At 39.5% G+C, this 17,103-nt stretch overlaps 1 non-coding gene across 1 annotated transcript; it reads left to right on the top strand.

The window, feature by feature from the left end:
* Positions 1-6,082: 6,082 nt before the first annotated feature.
* LOC147525479 (small nucleolar RNA R71) lies at positions 6,083-6,189 on the top strand. The gene has a single exon (XR_015206149.1). It is a non-coding gene; the product is annotated as a small nucleolar RNA R71 (small nucleolar RNA).
* The last annotated feature ends 10,914 nt before the right edge of the window (positions 6,190-17,103 follow it).

The following is a 17,103-nucleotide window of genomic DNA, read 5'->3' as shown; positions in this document are numbered from 1 at the left end:
CTATGTTCATGGACACGGGCTACCAAGGGCAACGTTATAGTCCCCTTTGGTCCTCAATACGGAAAAATGCCCCATAAGCCTCGTGCAAAGACTCATAGGTGTAGACATGCATATTATCGACCAATAGCACCATGGGTCTTGTATCTCAGCCGGCATAGCAAGTCCAAGAACAAATGCTAGCAAGAACCCGTAATCTCCATTGGTTCATCGTCAATGTTGATGGAGAACACTTGTTCTCCGTCCGTCTCTCAAAGAAAAATGCAGTTATTATAAAAATAAGATGCAAGTCTTTGGAGAATAAAGTTCACCGGTCTTACCATAAGAGGTTCCCGAAGCCAACATATGTGATCACCTCGCGAAACCAAGCACCGTAAGTAATGCTTTGGAACAAATCTTGAAAGACTGTTCGGTATCAATATTGGAGATGTCATCTCAAAATTACACTTTGGAATAGCTGCGAATGATCCGGATATACTGTTGGCGGGAAAATTCTGGTCCGAGAAGTCAGCTGGTAGCGCTCAACCTTTAAATTTCTGGCTGGCGGCTTTTTGTATTTTTGATTTCCAGTAACTTAGCTGGTCGCGCTTTGACTTGAAGCCGCGCTCGACCAAATTTTTCCTCGACAGAATTTTTGGCGAAAGCCTTCAATTAGAAGCCGCCGCCGGCGCTCGAGGGATTCTGAAATGCGAAAATGAAGTTAAGCGTGGGGAATCGCGGGTTTGAAGGGTGAGTGATGGAGTTTAGGTGTAGTGTGAGTTGTGAGGATAGATTGTATCAAGTTTATATAGGTTTAAAGTTGCTAGAATGGATCGGAAAGTTGCCAAACTAAACTAATTACGGCAGTTTCCGGAAATCCTAAAATTTCCAAACTCCAAAAACGGAAACAACTCATATCCCGGATTCTAATTCAAACCCATTATCTCTTATTTGGATATTATGTGAATGTACCTATTTAATCTAGATTTCATCCTACAATGATTCTCAATCATAGATATGCCTATCGGCCATATTTTCACCTTACTCCCATGATGAAATTCTAACACTAGGGTTTTTTATAAAAATAAAGCGTGAAATGATCAAACCACCCCAAACAAGTTGGGAAGGTGGGATTAATATGAAACAAGCACACAAACTGAAAATAACCCCTTATATTAAAATTTTCATTCGAGTATCACTACAAAATTCACATTACTGAAATAAAAATTACATTACAATAAAGACAACAAAAGTAAATAAAACAACAACTACTCAAAACATAAATAATGGGACTATCACTCCTCATCCTCTCTAAACACCTCGCTGGTGGTGGCGAGGGCCTGAACTTCAGTGGTGGCTCCGGGCTCCGAAGGTCCAAGAAGCAGAGCCGTCCTCCGTCGGCCATGCCATGCCTAGTGGTGTGTCCTCGAGGTGAGTCCTGTATGAGGTGGGAAGGCGTGCTAGCATCTCTACTCTAAACCGATTGGCTTCCATCTCACCCCTCGCCTGCTCCATCCTCTCATCCTCCTGCGGGTGCGGAGCTCGGTTCGCGATGAATAGTCGCTTCGTCGAGTCCGGAGGTCGGCACAGAGTGTTGAGTGAACGCATGCCCCTATGAAGCATAGCCATGCGCTCAGCATCAGACCAACACCTCTGGAACGCATCCGTATCAAAACAGGTGCCATCCTCCTCATCCTCCTCCGAATCATCCTGCTGTCCCCCAGCCTCCTCCTCCTCAGCCTGTTCCCTATCCTCTGGCAATTTCCAGACTTGTTGGACACACTCCCTATAAATACGCGGGTTTTTAATGCGGGGTAATGTAAATCCTCTCAGAAGCCGGAGTTGCCTTCATCTTCAACATGATCTTAGTGATAAGCACAGGAAGAGGTGCCAACGACCGTCCGAACCTCCTGATCATGTTCAGCAAAAACTCCAGGATACAGAAATCGTACTTCCGCTCCTGGAGTATCCATAGGACGTGGAGGCAGGTCAGACCGATGTCACTGACCTTGTCCTTGCCTAGGACATTCCGACCAATCCAAAAAGTAGCGGTTGTTTGGTGAAGCCCGGGCGCACAATGGGAGTTTGGATTGTAGCTCCCATTGATGGCAAGATAACGCCATCAACGGCTCAACCCCGTCAAACTGGGGATCCTGTAAAACGGCATCCAGATTGATTCTAGGCGGAATGCCTAGAATCTCAGCCAACAGCCCCGTAGTCAACTCCCTCCTCTTCTTCTTCACCAAAACAAAAATCCGACTCCCCTCCAACTCCCGGGTGTTGTAGAACCGTCTGACCAAGTCTTCATGGTAGAAGTCTTGATTAAATTACCGAGACTATTCCGGTCTCTACTAGCCATTTTCACACCGTAAAGCGGTAAAATGGTGGTCGTGAAAATCTGCTCGTATAATAATCGGCGTTGAGCCATTTTAGAGTTTGATTACGGTTTGGGGTTTGTAGAGGTGTGGTAGTGGTGGTTTTATTTTGACCGACTTGAAGAACAGTGGAGGTGGTGGAGTGGTGGCGGCAGCACCAATTGGTTTGATTTTTCGGTGGTTTTTCGAGTTTTAAATTGGTGGAGTTTGTTTTGATTGGTGTTTGCAAACAAAAATGGGGTTTGGATTTGCTTTTTGGCGTGGGTTTTTTTAGTTTCTTTTTATTTTTGCTTTTCTAGGTTTGGAGGTTGTTAATGGCGGTGGAAGATGAAGAACGCGATGAACTGTAGCTGAAAAGGTAAGAAAATCTCCATGGGTGGTTGAAGTTAGCCCAAGCCCAAAATCAAAATTTTCGATTTTTTTTTGATTTTTTCGCGAATTTCAAATCAAAATTCCCGCTTCGTTACCGGTCCGATATTTGCGAATGAGATATGGAAATGATCAGGAGAGAATTTCCTATCCAATGATCCATAAAACACTCTATTCCGACTTGGATGACATATGAGATAGTGGAAAACGCCTACCGAAGCGCGTGCATGGCGTAAGTTATGCTTAACGAATGAACTCTAAATTAATAGATCATGTCAATCCGAATCGTAATACAATAAAAGCGGCCTAAGCAACTCTAGTGGGACATAAAACATTTAGTATGAAACACCGCACGAACACCCCACCCCAAAACAAATTTTTACAAGAATTTTAGAAAATTTGTTTTTAGCAATGGTCTTTTAAAGTCGATTTCGAGACTTCCTAGATTACTATGTTTATTTTATTTTTTTTTTTTTTTATTTTAGTTTTAGAAGGAAAAACAATAAGCAATAAAGACATAATTCACACCATAGAGAAACATGACTCAAAAATCGAGAAAACATGCAAGAGTGGAAAAGCGTGAATTATGTGAACCGTGGACTTAGGATCCGTACTTACAGACCACACACTCCATAGGGAGGGCCGGTTACCTCAATGGTGCACTCACCAATATATTGGAATGAAAGGAAATGCACCAACACAGAAATTGAGTGGTTTATAGTCGGATACTCAAGACTTTATCTAAGACATATGTATGAACATGCAGTTGATCATATATCAACAACAACCGAAATAGTTGTGGATCATTCCATAAATAAATATCACAGCAAACATATCCAAATACAATGAAACACCAAGATTTCCTACTTCGGCCTAGTGGAATCCAAACGAAGTTGGGTAACCTTATTGTGTAACCTATCATGCACCTTCTTTTTCATTTTTTGAATGAGTGGGTGTTCTAGTAAATAAGTGTGGAAAAGTGAATGGTTGTGGAGAATATGGTAGATATGGATAAGTTCTAGAAAGGCATTTTACCTAATAAATGAGGATTTGGTTTTAGCACCGAACTCATTCATTTGTGTGTGTGGAACTGTCTCAATTCTGAAAATGAAGGTGTCACAAAGTTTGTCCTTAAAGTATCTCATTTTGCTAGGAGGATTTAAAAATTATAGAGCCTGGAAGAAACAACAGGATCGAGTGCAAACTCGGGGTTCCTTTGAAAGGGTGGAAGGAGGGGAATCGAGGTGGATGTTGTGCTAGTTAGTTCTTGATAGGGTGAATTGTCACCTACTCGAAGAAACTCATCAAATTCCTCATCTAGATTGGTCATATCCACATTACTATGGTAGTCCTCTACATCTTTGAGAAAGTCATCTATCCCGTCCTCATCAATAACATGTGTATCGACTAGTGTAGGAATGAAAATGTTGGAGTCTGACTTTCCAAAGGAAAGAATTTTGGGCATATGACTATCAGGGAACGTGTTGTTGAAATAATCTCGAGCAAAGCTCTCGATCATGCTAACCTCTCCATCCATAGACGAATCGGGTGGCTGCGTCCTTGTTTTAAAACATTGACTTCAACAAGACAAGATGGCCAAAAGACATGGACATTGAACCATCACGGCAATTAATGGCGCATTGGCGGTTGCCAAGAAGGGCGCCCTAAAATTGATCGGACAGAGTCGTTAGCTTAATTTACGTATCGAGGACTACAAAATCAGCCCGGATAGTAGAAATCCGAACTTTTACCAACACATTTTCGACTACACCCTTAGGATACTTAATAGACCGATCGGCTAATTGCAGCGTCATTTTAGTGGGTTGCATCTTGTCTAGACCTATTTGTCTATACAAATAAAATGGGAGTAAGTTAACACTAGCCCCGTGTCTAATAACGGTCGTCAGATAGGAATCTCCTAAGGTGCATTTCTGATAGGGCGACCGGGGGTCCTTGTACTTAACAATTCCATTATGTTCGGATAAGGTTGGGAATTGTTACGTTAAAAGCGTCTTTTGGTATAAGCCTAGTAGTACACAATTCCTTAAGAAACTTAGCATGATGTGGTAACTTTTTAATAGCTTCGAGGAAGGGAAGGTTTATAGTTAGATTCTTAAAAACATCCCTAATCTCCTCATAATTTGTATCCTTAGTTAACATGGCTAATATTTGTGGAAGCGGTGGTTTTACGTCTATATTTAGCAATGGTATCTCCGGATGTTATAACGTAGCTTTTCTGTTTCTTTGGTTGTGTTAAACGGTATGCCTACGATGGTAGGCTCTTTGGTTTCTATTTCATTATCTAGTAATATAGCAGGGTGTAGGGGACTCTTGGTGGGGTAACTATAGGCATAGTTACCTTGTTATCAACCACTCTGCCCGACGGAGAGTGGTGATTGCATTTATCTCACCTACATTTTCATATTCATTACTAGTATTATCCGTTACCTCAAAGGTTGTGTTTGTTGTTTTAGGATTAGGTATTGCGTTACTGGAAACACACCTTTGGTTTGGGCTTTATCTTGAGCCAATTTGTTGGGTTAAATTAGTTCTGGATTGTCATTGGTTGGATTGAGCCATGGTTTGGAAAAGTTTTGGCTCACTTGTATAAAGGTGTCAAGACGATCCCTGTGTGGGTGTAGTGGTCACGGGTGGTGTTCCGGAACTATTTCCCGTGAATTATTTATTGGTGGATTTTGATAGTTATTATTTACCGAACGATACCTCTATTAGCATTATAATTATTATAATTACCTTGACCTTGTGCTTGACCTTGTCGAGGTTGCACTTGGTTGTTATAATTATTAAAATTACCCCGACCATCCTTGTCGTAGTGGAGCTTGGTTAAAGCTCTGCGTTGGCCTTTATATTGATGATTGTACCCTTGAGGTGTGGCGTTTTTGGTTATTTCTCCAACCGAAGTTGGGATTTTGTCTCAAGGGGCGTTAGGTTCACTATTAATGGAACAAGCCTGTTCATAGGCTATAGGACGATGGGATTAGGGATGCTCGGGGACTCAGCGAAACTACATGGATTTGAATTTACATTCATAACGGGGATTGGCTTTTGTTGTGAGAAATGGCATCTACCTTTTTGTGAGGGATTCAATTAGAGTTTTAAGCTCGGGATCTGATTTAACCTCAAACATCTTGGTAGCCTTAAAGCGTGGAAGAAGAACTAGCGGAGCGGAGTAATCGTCACTACCCCCAATTATTATTACGCTTTAGTTTGGTCCTCTAAAAATTTATAAGCCTCCCGAGGCTCCTTTGTTTAAGAAACTACCCCCGTTCATTATGTCAAGGACTTCTTTATGGTGATGTTGAAGTCCTTTGAAAAGGGCACGAACTAACGTGTCTTTCGCTAAGTTATGATGTGGACACTCTATAAGCAGATCGGTGAAACGATTCCAAGCCTCTGAAAATGTTTCATGAGGATTTTGTCGAAAGAAATGAATCTTAGAAAGCATCTTATCCGTCTTTAGGGGTGGGTAAAAATGTTCCATAAACAGCTGAACAAGTTTAGCCCACGAGTCCACGAATTATTTGGGCGATTAACCAAGACGCCGCTTTATTTATCGGGCTAAGGTGAAAGGGAATACCCTTAATTTAATTTGTTCGAACCAACCGTAGGATGGTGGAATGTTGTTAGGACTTGTTCAATCCCTACGATATTTGGTAAGGTTTTTCATGGTCTAAACCATGAAAAGCGGGTAACAAATTAAAAATATTTGGAGGGATTTAAAATCCCCTCCGGGTTTGCTAGAACGATGCAAGATTTGGGGCTATCGCTCAAGGCTTTGTAGAAGTCCGAGAGAGGAGTCTCTTTCTTCCCCATTATATCAGGTGGTGTGTGTGGAATAGTAGCTAGAGGTGTAGTGTGTGGTATACTAGATAGACTTGATTGTTGATGTTGTTGTGTATTTACGCTCGGTGTTTTTATACAAGGACCTTAATCTCATGCAAGACTAAGTCGAGCTTAACTACACATGCAACACTCCAAACAATACGATATACTAGTATAAACCTCTAACGGGGAGATCACGAGGTGTGGAAGAAAGGAATACCCGACAGGCGTCCTTGCTTCGCTTATGAATAGCGTCTTGTTTTACGCGTGTTCAGTGTATATAAGAGAATAGAACACTGAAAAACTTGACAACTTCGAAGTTCAAATCAAACCGTGGAAATCCCGGAATTTGAGAAGAAGCGGCCGCTCTATCTTTTGTGGCTCTATTTCAAGGCAAAGTCGAGCTCCGAAGATAGCGCTGGTCGCGCTCTCTTTGAAGCTGGCCTTCGAGTGTATAAACGAAGTCCAAGAAGATAGCTGGTCGCTCTCTTTGAAGCTTCTGGCTTCAGTCGTTTTTCTCACCGGAATTTTTCCAAAACTGAAACGGCAACCACGGTATGAATCAAACAAGGGTGGGTGGGTGAAATGGGACTTAAAATTACTAATTCTATTATGAAAACAATGATAAAGTGCAACTAAGATGGCGGCGGCGCCATTTGATAAACGTAAAATGGATAGTCTACCCCACCTAAAATGAGCGATGAATTCAAAGCGTAAGTAAACTAAACTTATTCGATGCTATCTTGTTTATCAAAGATTTATTCTACTCTCAACCAATTGAGATATAGGGGAGTAGATAGAGTTCGTTCCCTCCTAGTGCTCTAGCATGGATGTTTTCTAATCTAACTAGTCGTTTTTAAGTCTATGAGAGTTTCTGAAGGGAATTATACTACGATGCAACTACCCACAAGATGCAACTAGTCGGTTATCATCAACTAAGGGAATGCTACGTTGATTCTATGATAAGGAGTTAGAGGGGATTGATTCCACCTTAACTCAACTTAATCCACTAATAATTTAATCGTCGTAATCCGAATTGAATCGCCAGCGAGAACAATTGGTTATTCCTAATCCCTAATTATACATGGAATTTCTACCAATTATAACTAGCATGTGAACAATTAAACCCATTCTCATGGTGAACTAATCATTTCTAGAGTGGAATAGAAAAATACGACGACTCTCACGATAATGGGACTCAAGCTTTCATCAAGGCTTCACAACCCCCTCTAATGGAGGTTTAGCCTTGAATCATTCATAATCATTTCCATTTATATTAAAACTAAACATAATATAAAGCATTGAAATTTATTTAATTAAACAATAATGAAATCTAATTTAATGACTAAATTGAACTAAGGACATGAATTGAAATTAGATCTAGAATTGGAATTGACAAAAATCAAAATGGATAAAGAATACTACTTTATTGATCTAATCAAAATGAAGAACAAGATTCAAAGGTTTAATCTAATAAAGGGATTTGAAACTAATTAAAGAAAACAATTAAATCTAGATCTAGAAGCTATTTTAATGGCTACTTTCTATTCTAAGCTATGAACCCTAATTCTCTACTAATTAATCTACCATTAACAAAGACTTAAGCTTTTGTTCTTATACATTCAGATCCAAAATTCGTGCATGGGCTTGGAGCCGGGGTTTGGGCGAGAATCGGGCCCAAAACCCAATTCTTTCGACCAAAAGGCCTCTTCAGCTGCAGTTGACTTCCACAGACTTTTCGTCCACTTCTACTCCTCTGATTGGGTCAAGGCTTGGACCATTACAAAGCTCTTCCGAGGCGGTCGTTTTGACATAAGGTATGCCCAATTCGAAGGTCTGAGTCCAAAGATCTGGCTTTCGGAAGTTCTCTTGACTTTTCTCTGTATCTCGCTAAAGTGGTACATTCTGCACATAATGGACTTTGAAGCCCTAGAAATGCATAAAAACGCGTAATCAGTGTTAACTCTTACTTATTATTCACATAATTGGTCTAACAAGATGATTATTAAGGGGTTAAAACTACAGTTTTGGGCTCTTATGTTTGCAGATTGTTGCCGTTTTGCTCATGTTCCTATGGTAATCTCTTCCCTTTTCTTCATACTTTGAGGGCAAAACATATTTTTGTTTGGGGGTGGTATAGTAACATTCTGCAAAAACTAGGCATTTATTATATAGCATTTCTTATATTAGATAGATTTTCTATATTTCTTTCTTTCTTAAAATATTTCAAAAAGACCAAAAATGTTTTTCTGTTTAGTACCAAAAGTCTTGTTTTCCTTTTTCTATGATGAATAAATGGTTTAGAAGTTTCATTATAGCAATAGAGTAAAGATTCGTTCTTCGAACTCAGACTAATATACATACAATAGTTTCTACACCTTTTCATAAATAGCATACATCAACATTTGATTGTATATAGCAGTGAGTTTCAAAGACCAAGGTTAGAACAATTAAGTTCTATATCCTGTGGGAATCTAGCCAAATGCCTCATCTGAATGATTATTGAGTGATGACACAAGGATGTCTGGATAGAAAGATAACACGTCCACTTGCATGATCACCACGCCATATCCTAGGAGGGAATTTAGGCCCTTTTTGGATTGATATAGCCAAATAAACGTTAAAACCCCAAAAAGATAATTTTTCCTGGAATTAACCCCCTTGAGCCTTCACTAAATTCTAAAAGCCTTTTTATTTCTTTGCCATCAATCCATGAACCATTACTGCACACATAATAAAAAGCTAACCCAGCTGACGAGTTGAGAATTGGATGAAATGTAAAAAGAGAAGAGAATGCCTTGTATAAAAATAGAATAGTTAGAAGTTTCAAAAGAAAAAGGAAAAGAAAGAAAAGATTTAAAGATCGAAATCTCCCAAAAGTTCAAAATCAAAAGGAGTTGATTTCAAAAGAAACAAAAGCAAAGTAGACCTCCCAAAATTCAAAATCCTATGGAGTCACAAAGCCAAAGGGCTAAATAATGAATCACAAATTCGGAAGAAAAGAACTAAACGAGGTTCTTCTATAGTTACAAATATCCTGAAGACCTAATTTCTCTACTTATCAGAGTTTGTTTCCCCTTTCCTTTATTTCCACTACCTTAGCCTCGTAATTCCTAATAAAAGACCTGTAACTCGACTAGGAATATAATGGTGTGATAGTAAGGGGATATTATGACCAATTGACCCCGGTTTCCTTGGATGCCATTCGAGTATGTGAGGAATATAAGTGCCCTCTGCACTTGAGAAAATGAAACTTGAGTAAATCTATCAGAGAGTTGTGATTACAACACACCCCTGTACTTAAGGACACTTTCCAAAAGTTTTTAAAACGACTCTGCTTTTGCATTGAACCTTTCATGTTTTGCATGTTTATCTTTAGATGATTAAACTACTTTATATATATTATTTTCAGTTCTAAGGAGCTTTTCTTTATTCCCCCGCTAATGAGATGTATAAACCTTTGAGAATAAATAAGGAAACGAGACCCTTTGTACTAGATAGAAAAAGTTCGGATTACCATCTCTAGAAAACTCTCACTAGGCTTAAGCTCGTCCACTAGGGAAGGCCCTAGCGGTTTAAGGCCTTCTTGTATATGGTCAATGCAATCACACTCCGCGAAACGAGACTAGTATAATAAATCACACATTTGTGATCTTAGTTTTTTCTCTCTCATCTTTTGCTTGAAGACAAGCAAAATGTTGTTTGGGGGTAGTTGATCAGTCCCCAAATGTGCGTTTTATTACCTTTACAATGCTTCAACTATGCCCTTCTTATGCTTAATGAACAAACAACTTATAGATTTTGCTACCGTTTGCAGGATACAGGCCATTTAGGATGCATATTCCTAATATGTGCATTTTAGCACAGAAATGATGGCTATTTACACTGCTTTGGAAGATTTCAGCTTAGGAGCAAAAGTGTCAGAAAGTCAAAGTTAAAAGTCAAGTCAACTGTCAAAGTCAAAGACTGAAGGACGACTCAATGCTGAAAGCTAGGACTCAGGGACCTAAAGCCAAAATCAAGACTTCTATTGTATGGGCTTAGGTCAAAAGCCCAAAAAGTTGTTTCTAAAAGGAAAGGTAAAATGTAATTGGTGTCCTATATAGACCCAAGAGATGTCGTAGAGAATTAGTTATCCAATATTTTAGGGTTTAAACCATTTGGTTTGTTAGGAGTAGTGTAACCTAAATTTACATTTAAATCATTTTATTAAAGTCTTTTTATTTTTATTTTATTTTCTTTATTTGCATTTTCCATTATTGTTCTTCAAGTTCTTCATTTTAAGTTTGATTTGAAGTTCTTTAATCAAAGTTTTAATCAAGTTTTCATTCTCTACAAAGTATTCCATGTTTTAATCCTTGTTTTCATTTTCATGTTTTAAACCCCATCCATTTAGCTAGTGTTTTCCACCATTAGAAAGGAGAAAAGAGTTTAGAGAGAGTTTTTTCTATCCATCCAACCATTCCTCTAACCATAAGAGTTTAAGATGAACAACAAACCCTTACCCCACTTTCTCAACTTGTCTTGAACTCATGTTAGAATTGATGTTCGATATCACTAGTATTCCAATCAATGATTATACTCTGACACTGCATATATCGGAGTACCCAACCACTTTGAACTCAACACGTTAATCGAGGGAGAATACAATGATAGCTCGAGATGTACGTACCAACACTCAGTGTGACGGAACAAACTGGCAGTTACTTAATGGGTGGCCTACAATGTGATTGGCACCTTAAAGACATCGGACTTTCACAAGACGTTCCTTCACCTGTTGTGGATCCTACAGGAGAGGAAGGAAAATTTCTGCATGGTGCATTTCCTCGACGATATCATTACTCATGCCACTAACAGGTCAGCCCCTCTTGCTATTCTTGTTACATAGATTATGATTCAATTAAGGTTCCAGTCTGCTACTCTGTTAATTCCCACGAGGCCCTTTGAAAAATTTGGGATTTTCGAGACATGTGTCATGGTTCACTGGGACCTTAGAGCGAATTGAAAGTAGCGGCAGAGCACGATCACGTGCATGTTCCTCTTGCATCTCCCCCAAATTTTTTTAAAGAGGCTGACATGCAAGCAATGAGTAACCCCATGGAAGCATTACGCTCGATCAACACTGGCATGCATAACATGTTCACGTGCCAAGTGAATATTGAAACTTCCATGGGTGAATTCTAGCTGAACAAGCGTACTCGTCAGAATAAGTTTCAGCGCATGATCATGGCAAACCAACACCAGTTTCAGGGTCAGGTGTTGCAGTATCTAGAGGATATTCAGGATTAGCTAGCCACCTTGGGAGCTTGTCGACAATGTCGTCATCGTAATCCTAGTTCATCTTCAGCTGACCCTGAAGATTCACAGTATCAGCTTTACTTCTTCTAGTTTAATAGTGACTTCTGTCATTTGTTTCCTTTACATATTGAATTTTATTTTCTATTATTGTAAAACTGTGTGTTGATTAATTTCTCAAACTTTTGTATCTTGAGATGAATTAAATGAGAAATTATCTACATATAAGATTATTGTCTTCTTTATATATTAATATAGATTAATCTGTTGCATTATGCATTGGGCCTAAAAAGTAAGTCCAACGGATTGACCCACAAGTAAGTCCAACGGATTGATTCAAAAGTATGCTCAACGGTCTGATCCGCCACTAGGCCCAACGGTTTTATTCTGCACACTTATCCACAAACGGTCATGTTTTTTGTTATAAAATTCGACCCTCCTCACCATACTTCACTCATCCCATTCTCTCACTCTCCACAAATTAATCTTCACCAACTCTCATCTTCTTCAACATAATGGATCCAATCAAAAAATTTGAAAAGTAGCAACGTGATGATGCATTCAAGGTCTTCTTGCTAACAGTATTTATCGTTGTCATAGTGTTGGGTATGCATCTAATTCTCCAAAAATATTTAGATCTATGTAACGTACATCTCTCCTTTCCTTTGTTGTTTTGTATATTAGTGTGGTGTGTTATATAATTTTAAAAAATTTGTACGGTTTACGTATTAAATGGAGAAGTTCCCTATTTAATATTTGTGTGTATTAATTATATTTTTACCTTATCATAAACATAAAAAATCATAAAACCATAAAAAATAGAAAAAATCAATCACTCCCAAAAATAAATCTATCTCGACTCATTGTGTTCAAAGCAAGTCGCGCACGCTACTTAGGTACGCCTAACAAATGTCGCGCATGCAACTCTATCAAATCTAACCATCTTCCATTATTGAGGTTTGCTACATCAATTCAGAATTTACGTGTAGGTCTAACTATACTATGGCGCCTTCCTTCGTACGTTCTATCTCTTTGCATGCCTTAATAATAGTCTTAAGGACGTGACTTTAAATGCCCTATTTGACAACTCAAGATAGAAAATACGTGTAGGTCTAACTACCATGTGAAACCTTCCTCCGTATTTTCTAATATTGTGAACACCTCATTAATTGTCTTGGGAATCTGACATTGAAAGACCTACTGTGGATACCCATACTTGCTACGTATTGTTACATAATTATGTGTGACAACAACACATGTTTCACTTGTGTCTTGTCCGCACATTAATTCCGGATCTAACCATTCATTATATCCTAATTCGTGAATTATTATAAGATTGAATTCTTTCACCATATACATTTCACTCAAACTTCTCCATTCTTCCCTAAATTCAAATTACAATGAATCCACACAAAGGTATAGTGGCTGAGCAAAAAACTTTAAACTTTTTTCATGAAGGCATGTTTCATCCATACTTTGACACTGAAATTTTACGAAGAGGATGGATGCCTCTTACACATCATTCGAAAGCTTTTTATTCCAGAGATTTGGTTCTGAAGTTCTATAGACATAGCAATTTCAAAAACGGTAAATTCTTCTTTCGAGCCAATGGACGACACTTTGAATTGACTCTGGAAATTATCTCAAAGATCCTTCAAATACCAATGACGTACCCTGAGCTGCATCTTCAAATACCGATATTCGACACCGTTAAGCAGTTAATGTTTGCCACTGTCTCTTATGGCGAACTTAGCCCCCAAAACCATATTGGTCTCCAGCGATCATTGCAGCAAAATCAACGAGTTGTACCCCATTGGTTAGCCCACAATGTGGTTGGAACTTCAAAAACATCTGAAATCTCTAAACCCCTTCTCCATCTACTTTGGGTACTACAAACTAAAATGGAAGATTTTTGCATCTTCCTATTTCTCTGGAACTCGATTGTAAGACCAGGAAATAAAATGTTATCCCCTTTGCCCACCATAGTGACTCAAACCATGTTGTGTTGTGAGTTCCAATCTATATACCCAACCATTCCCCTCAAAATAGAGGGCCTAATTACACTCAACCACGATTGTGTCCAAGGTTGTTAGACTCCAAAGGCTCACCTAAACCTGGCGGATGCTGAAGACACCGAAGAACACATATCCTCCTCGACAACTTCGTTGATGAAGATGCTCTGCACAACATTTTTAATCAAATGGTAGGACTTCGATTTCTTTACCAGGGCACGCAGGAACTACACACACACCAGGAAATCATCATCACAAGTCTTCTGGAATTCCAAGAACGTCAGGCAATGCACGACAACGAACAGGAGGAAATCTTGGAAAATCACGCTCTTCTAATGGAGAACCAAACCATGCTCTTTGCCAACCAGGGGGACATTTAGCTACAGCTCAGCTAATAAATTTATCAACTAAATAGTTGTGTGCACGATCTGCGTCCACATAACCATCATCATCTTCATCCTGGTCCATAATAAAACAAAAAAAAAATTTAAAAACAAAAAAATTAAAAAATTAAAATATTAAACAAAAAAACAAAAAAATAATAAGTTTTTCGTTATTTCTTAAGTCGTGTTCTCTAATAATCTAAATCTTTTGTTTTTTGTGTCTTCTTTTGGTAAGAAATGTTTAAGGAGTATGCCTACTAGGTTGTAATAATTCTAGTTGTTAGTAATAAACAATCATTTCAATCAAATTTTTAACTATTGTTTTAAATTTGAACGCAGGAAGGGCCTATCTTCTTCCATACTCTTTCATCCATCCCTGACAGACTTTATTGGATACTTCTCTTTGTATCACTTTATCCATCAAGCGTGGCGGACATACTTGATTCCCTTACAATGGGACCTTCCCATTGCCTCACGCAATGTGACTATTTCATTTTGAACGTTTCCTCACACTAATTGATAGTCTGTCCGGACTCCCTGCCTTACCCCTCTATCTGCTCCAACTGACCTATCTTTATCAAGCATGGCTTCACCAAAAATCATTCCTGAGCAATCCTTTCAGGCTATGATGGATTCGCATGCTTATGGCCTTCATTTCCGTGAATACATCACCAACATCGGGTGGTCTTCCCTAGTTCTTCAACTTGACCAAACTTATTCTCCAAGTTTGGCTACATACTTTTATGCCAATATGGGAGAAACACAAGCATTTAATCATGCCCAAGGCTTCTTCTTAGACAGGTTCACAATTCAAGTTGGTGGCACACAACATATCTTTTCTAAGCCAACGTTTGTCGTAACTTTGGATCTTCCCTATCACGAGTCGGCGACAACATGGCCATACATCAGCCAGAACTCATCACATTCCTTTTCATGGCCTACTTTTCATGGAACATATGGTGATGGTCTTACAATTTAAGAAGAAGGTGTTGCACCTGGCAGATGGCCAGACACCACCATTCCCTTAGCAAGCATGACCATGAATGTGGGGAATGCGATATTGTATATCCTTCTAAACATCATGGGAGATTGACATTTTTCTACTACCAATGATGCTGCCTGTGTAGTATTCAATGCGCTTACTCAGGGTCATACATTCTGTAAGGGGGATTTCCCATCATTGAACAGATGACACGTGTATGGGAAATAACCTAAGACTATAGATGTCCAGAATGAGATGAGGACCATCGGATCAGTTCTGTGAAGAAGTGATCTCGTGCTTAACACGAGTGTTTAGTGGACATGTGCTAGGCATGTGGCTGACCGCCTCTAGGTATGATAGCTCTCCAAGTCGTTAGGAAATGACATAGACAGTTCCTAAACAGAAGAAAACTGAAGATAACGATCTTTGATGATAAGGAATTGTGATGACATATCTTAGGAGTTACCTTTTAGATATAATTTTCACATACATGATGGGACATTATGATCAACAAGGAAACTTACCTCTCATAAGATATGGTCTAGATTCAGACTTCCATAAGGAGAGGAATCCTAATAGGAAGGCAGAGTCTAAAGATGGAAGGGAACTCACAAGCGGTGAGGACAATCCTAGGGCTCTCGTAGCTCTTCCTATATAAACCAGAGGGATTCTCTCTAAGGAACTACACAAAATAGGGTTTGATTCTTCTAAATAAACAAGGAGATACATAAGCAGCTGCCAGGCGGTTCAACTCTGAACTTACAATCATCTCATCTCTTCTCTACTCAGAAAAAGCTTCAAGATCACAGGGCATAGAGGAAGATCAAGGGATACTTGAAAACTTCTCTACATCTTTTGGCACCGTCTGTGGGGATGAAAGCAGGTAAACATTCGTTCCACATGACTGATTTAGTTTAAAAACTCTTACCATTGTGATGGCAGGAGCAACGAAAACAAAGGGTGGCGCAACCACGCGCAGCATCGCTATGAGAGAAGAAGAGCACGAGATACCTGAAGGGGGGGGGGGAGAATGTTGATCCCCACGATGCGAGTAATCCCCTCCAAAGACCTATGACTAGCACCGATGGACCAGCAGCTCCCAGTGCAGGCCCCAGGAATAACACTCAAAAGGAGCATCAAGATGGTGAGAATGTTGTCCTCACCAACCTAGAGTCTGTTCAGGCAAGCCAGGCAGTACAGGCTCTAGAACAACAAAGAAGCAATCTTGAACGAAAAGTACAGCTGCTGAGGCATTTGTATCAATCTGACATAGGGAAGGAGCCACTCATCGATCTTGATGATGACAACCTTCCAGAAGGTGGTCATGCAAGGAACCTAAGGCGTGGGGGTCTAGCTCGACGTGAGACATTTGAGTCAGAATACAGCAACTTAAATGAGGACTCGGATACCGTATCCGAACTAGAGTCAACTGACCAGGATCGTGACGTTGACCCTCGATATAAGAAAAGAGCTCAGACCAAGAAGCATTCTACCAAAGAAACTGCATGAGAAACTGAGAAGAATGACCTGATCCGTCAGATGTATTGGATGACAGGCAAGGGGAGAAAAATGCAAGACTCCCTTGTTCAATCCACCATAATAGGGGTAGGCAGATCTCCTTTTGCATCTCGAATAATGAGAAAGCCTTACCCCCACGCTTACCGGCAACCAAAGTTTAGTGTTTTCAATGGCAAGTCAGATCTGGTGGATCACATGTTCCAATATCGAGCAACCATGGGACAATATGAAAGGCATGGTCATGTGTCAAGAGTTCAAAGCTTCCCTGTCTGGATCTATGCTCCAGTGGTACCACAGGTTACCTGAGCGGCAGATCAGGTCCTCAGAAGAAATGTTTAGGACCTTCATAA

Source organism: Coptis chinensis, chromosome 1, assembly GCF_015680905.1.
Source record: "Coptis chinensis isolate HL-2020 chromosome 1, ASM1568090v1, whole genome shotgun sequence".
Lineage (NCBI taxonomy): Eukaryota > Viridiplantae > Streptophyta > Magnoliopsida > Ranunculales > Ranunculaceae > Coptis > Coptis chinensis.
This window is presented reverse-complemented; position numbering and strand designations above follow the sequence as displayed.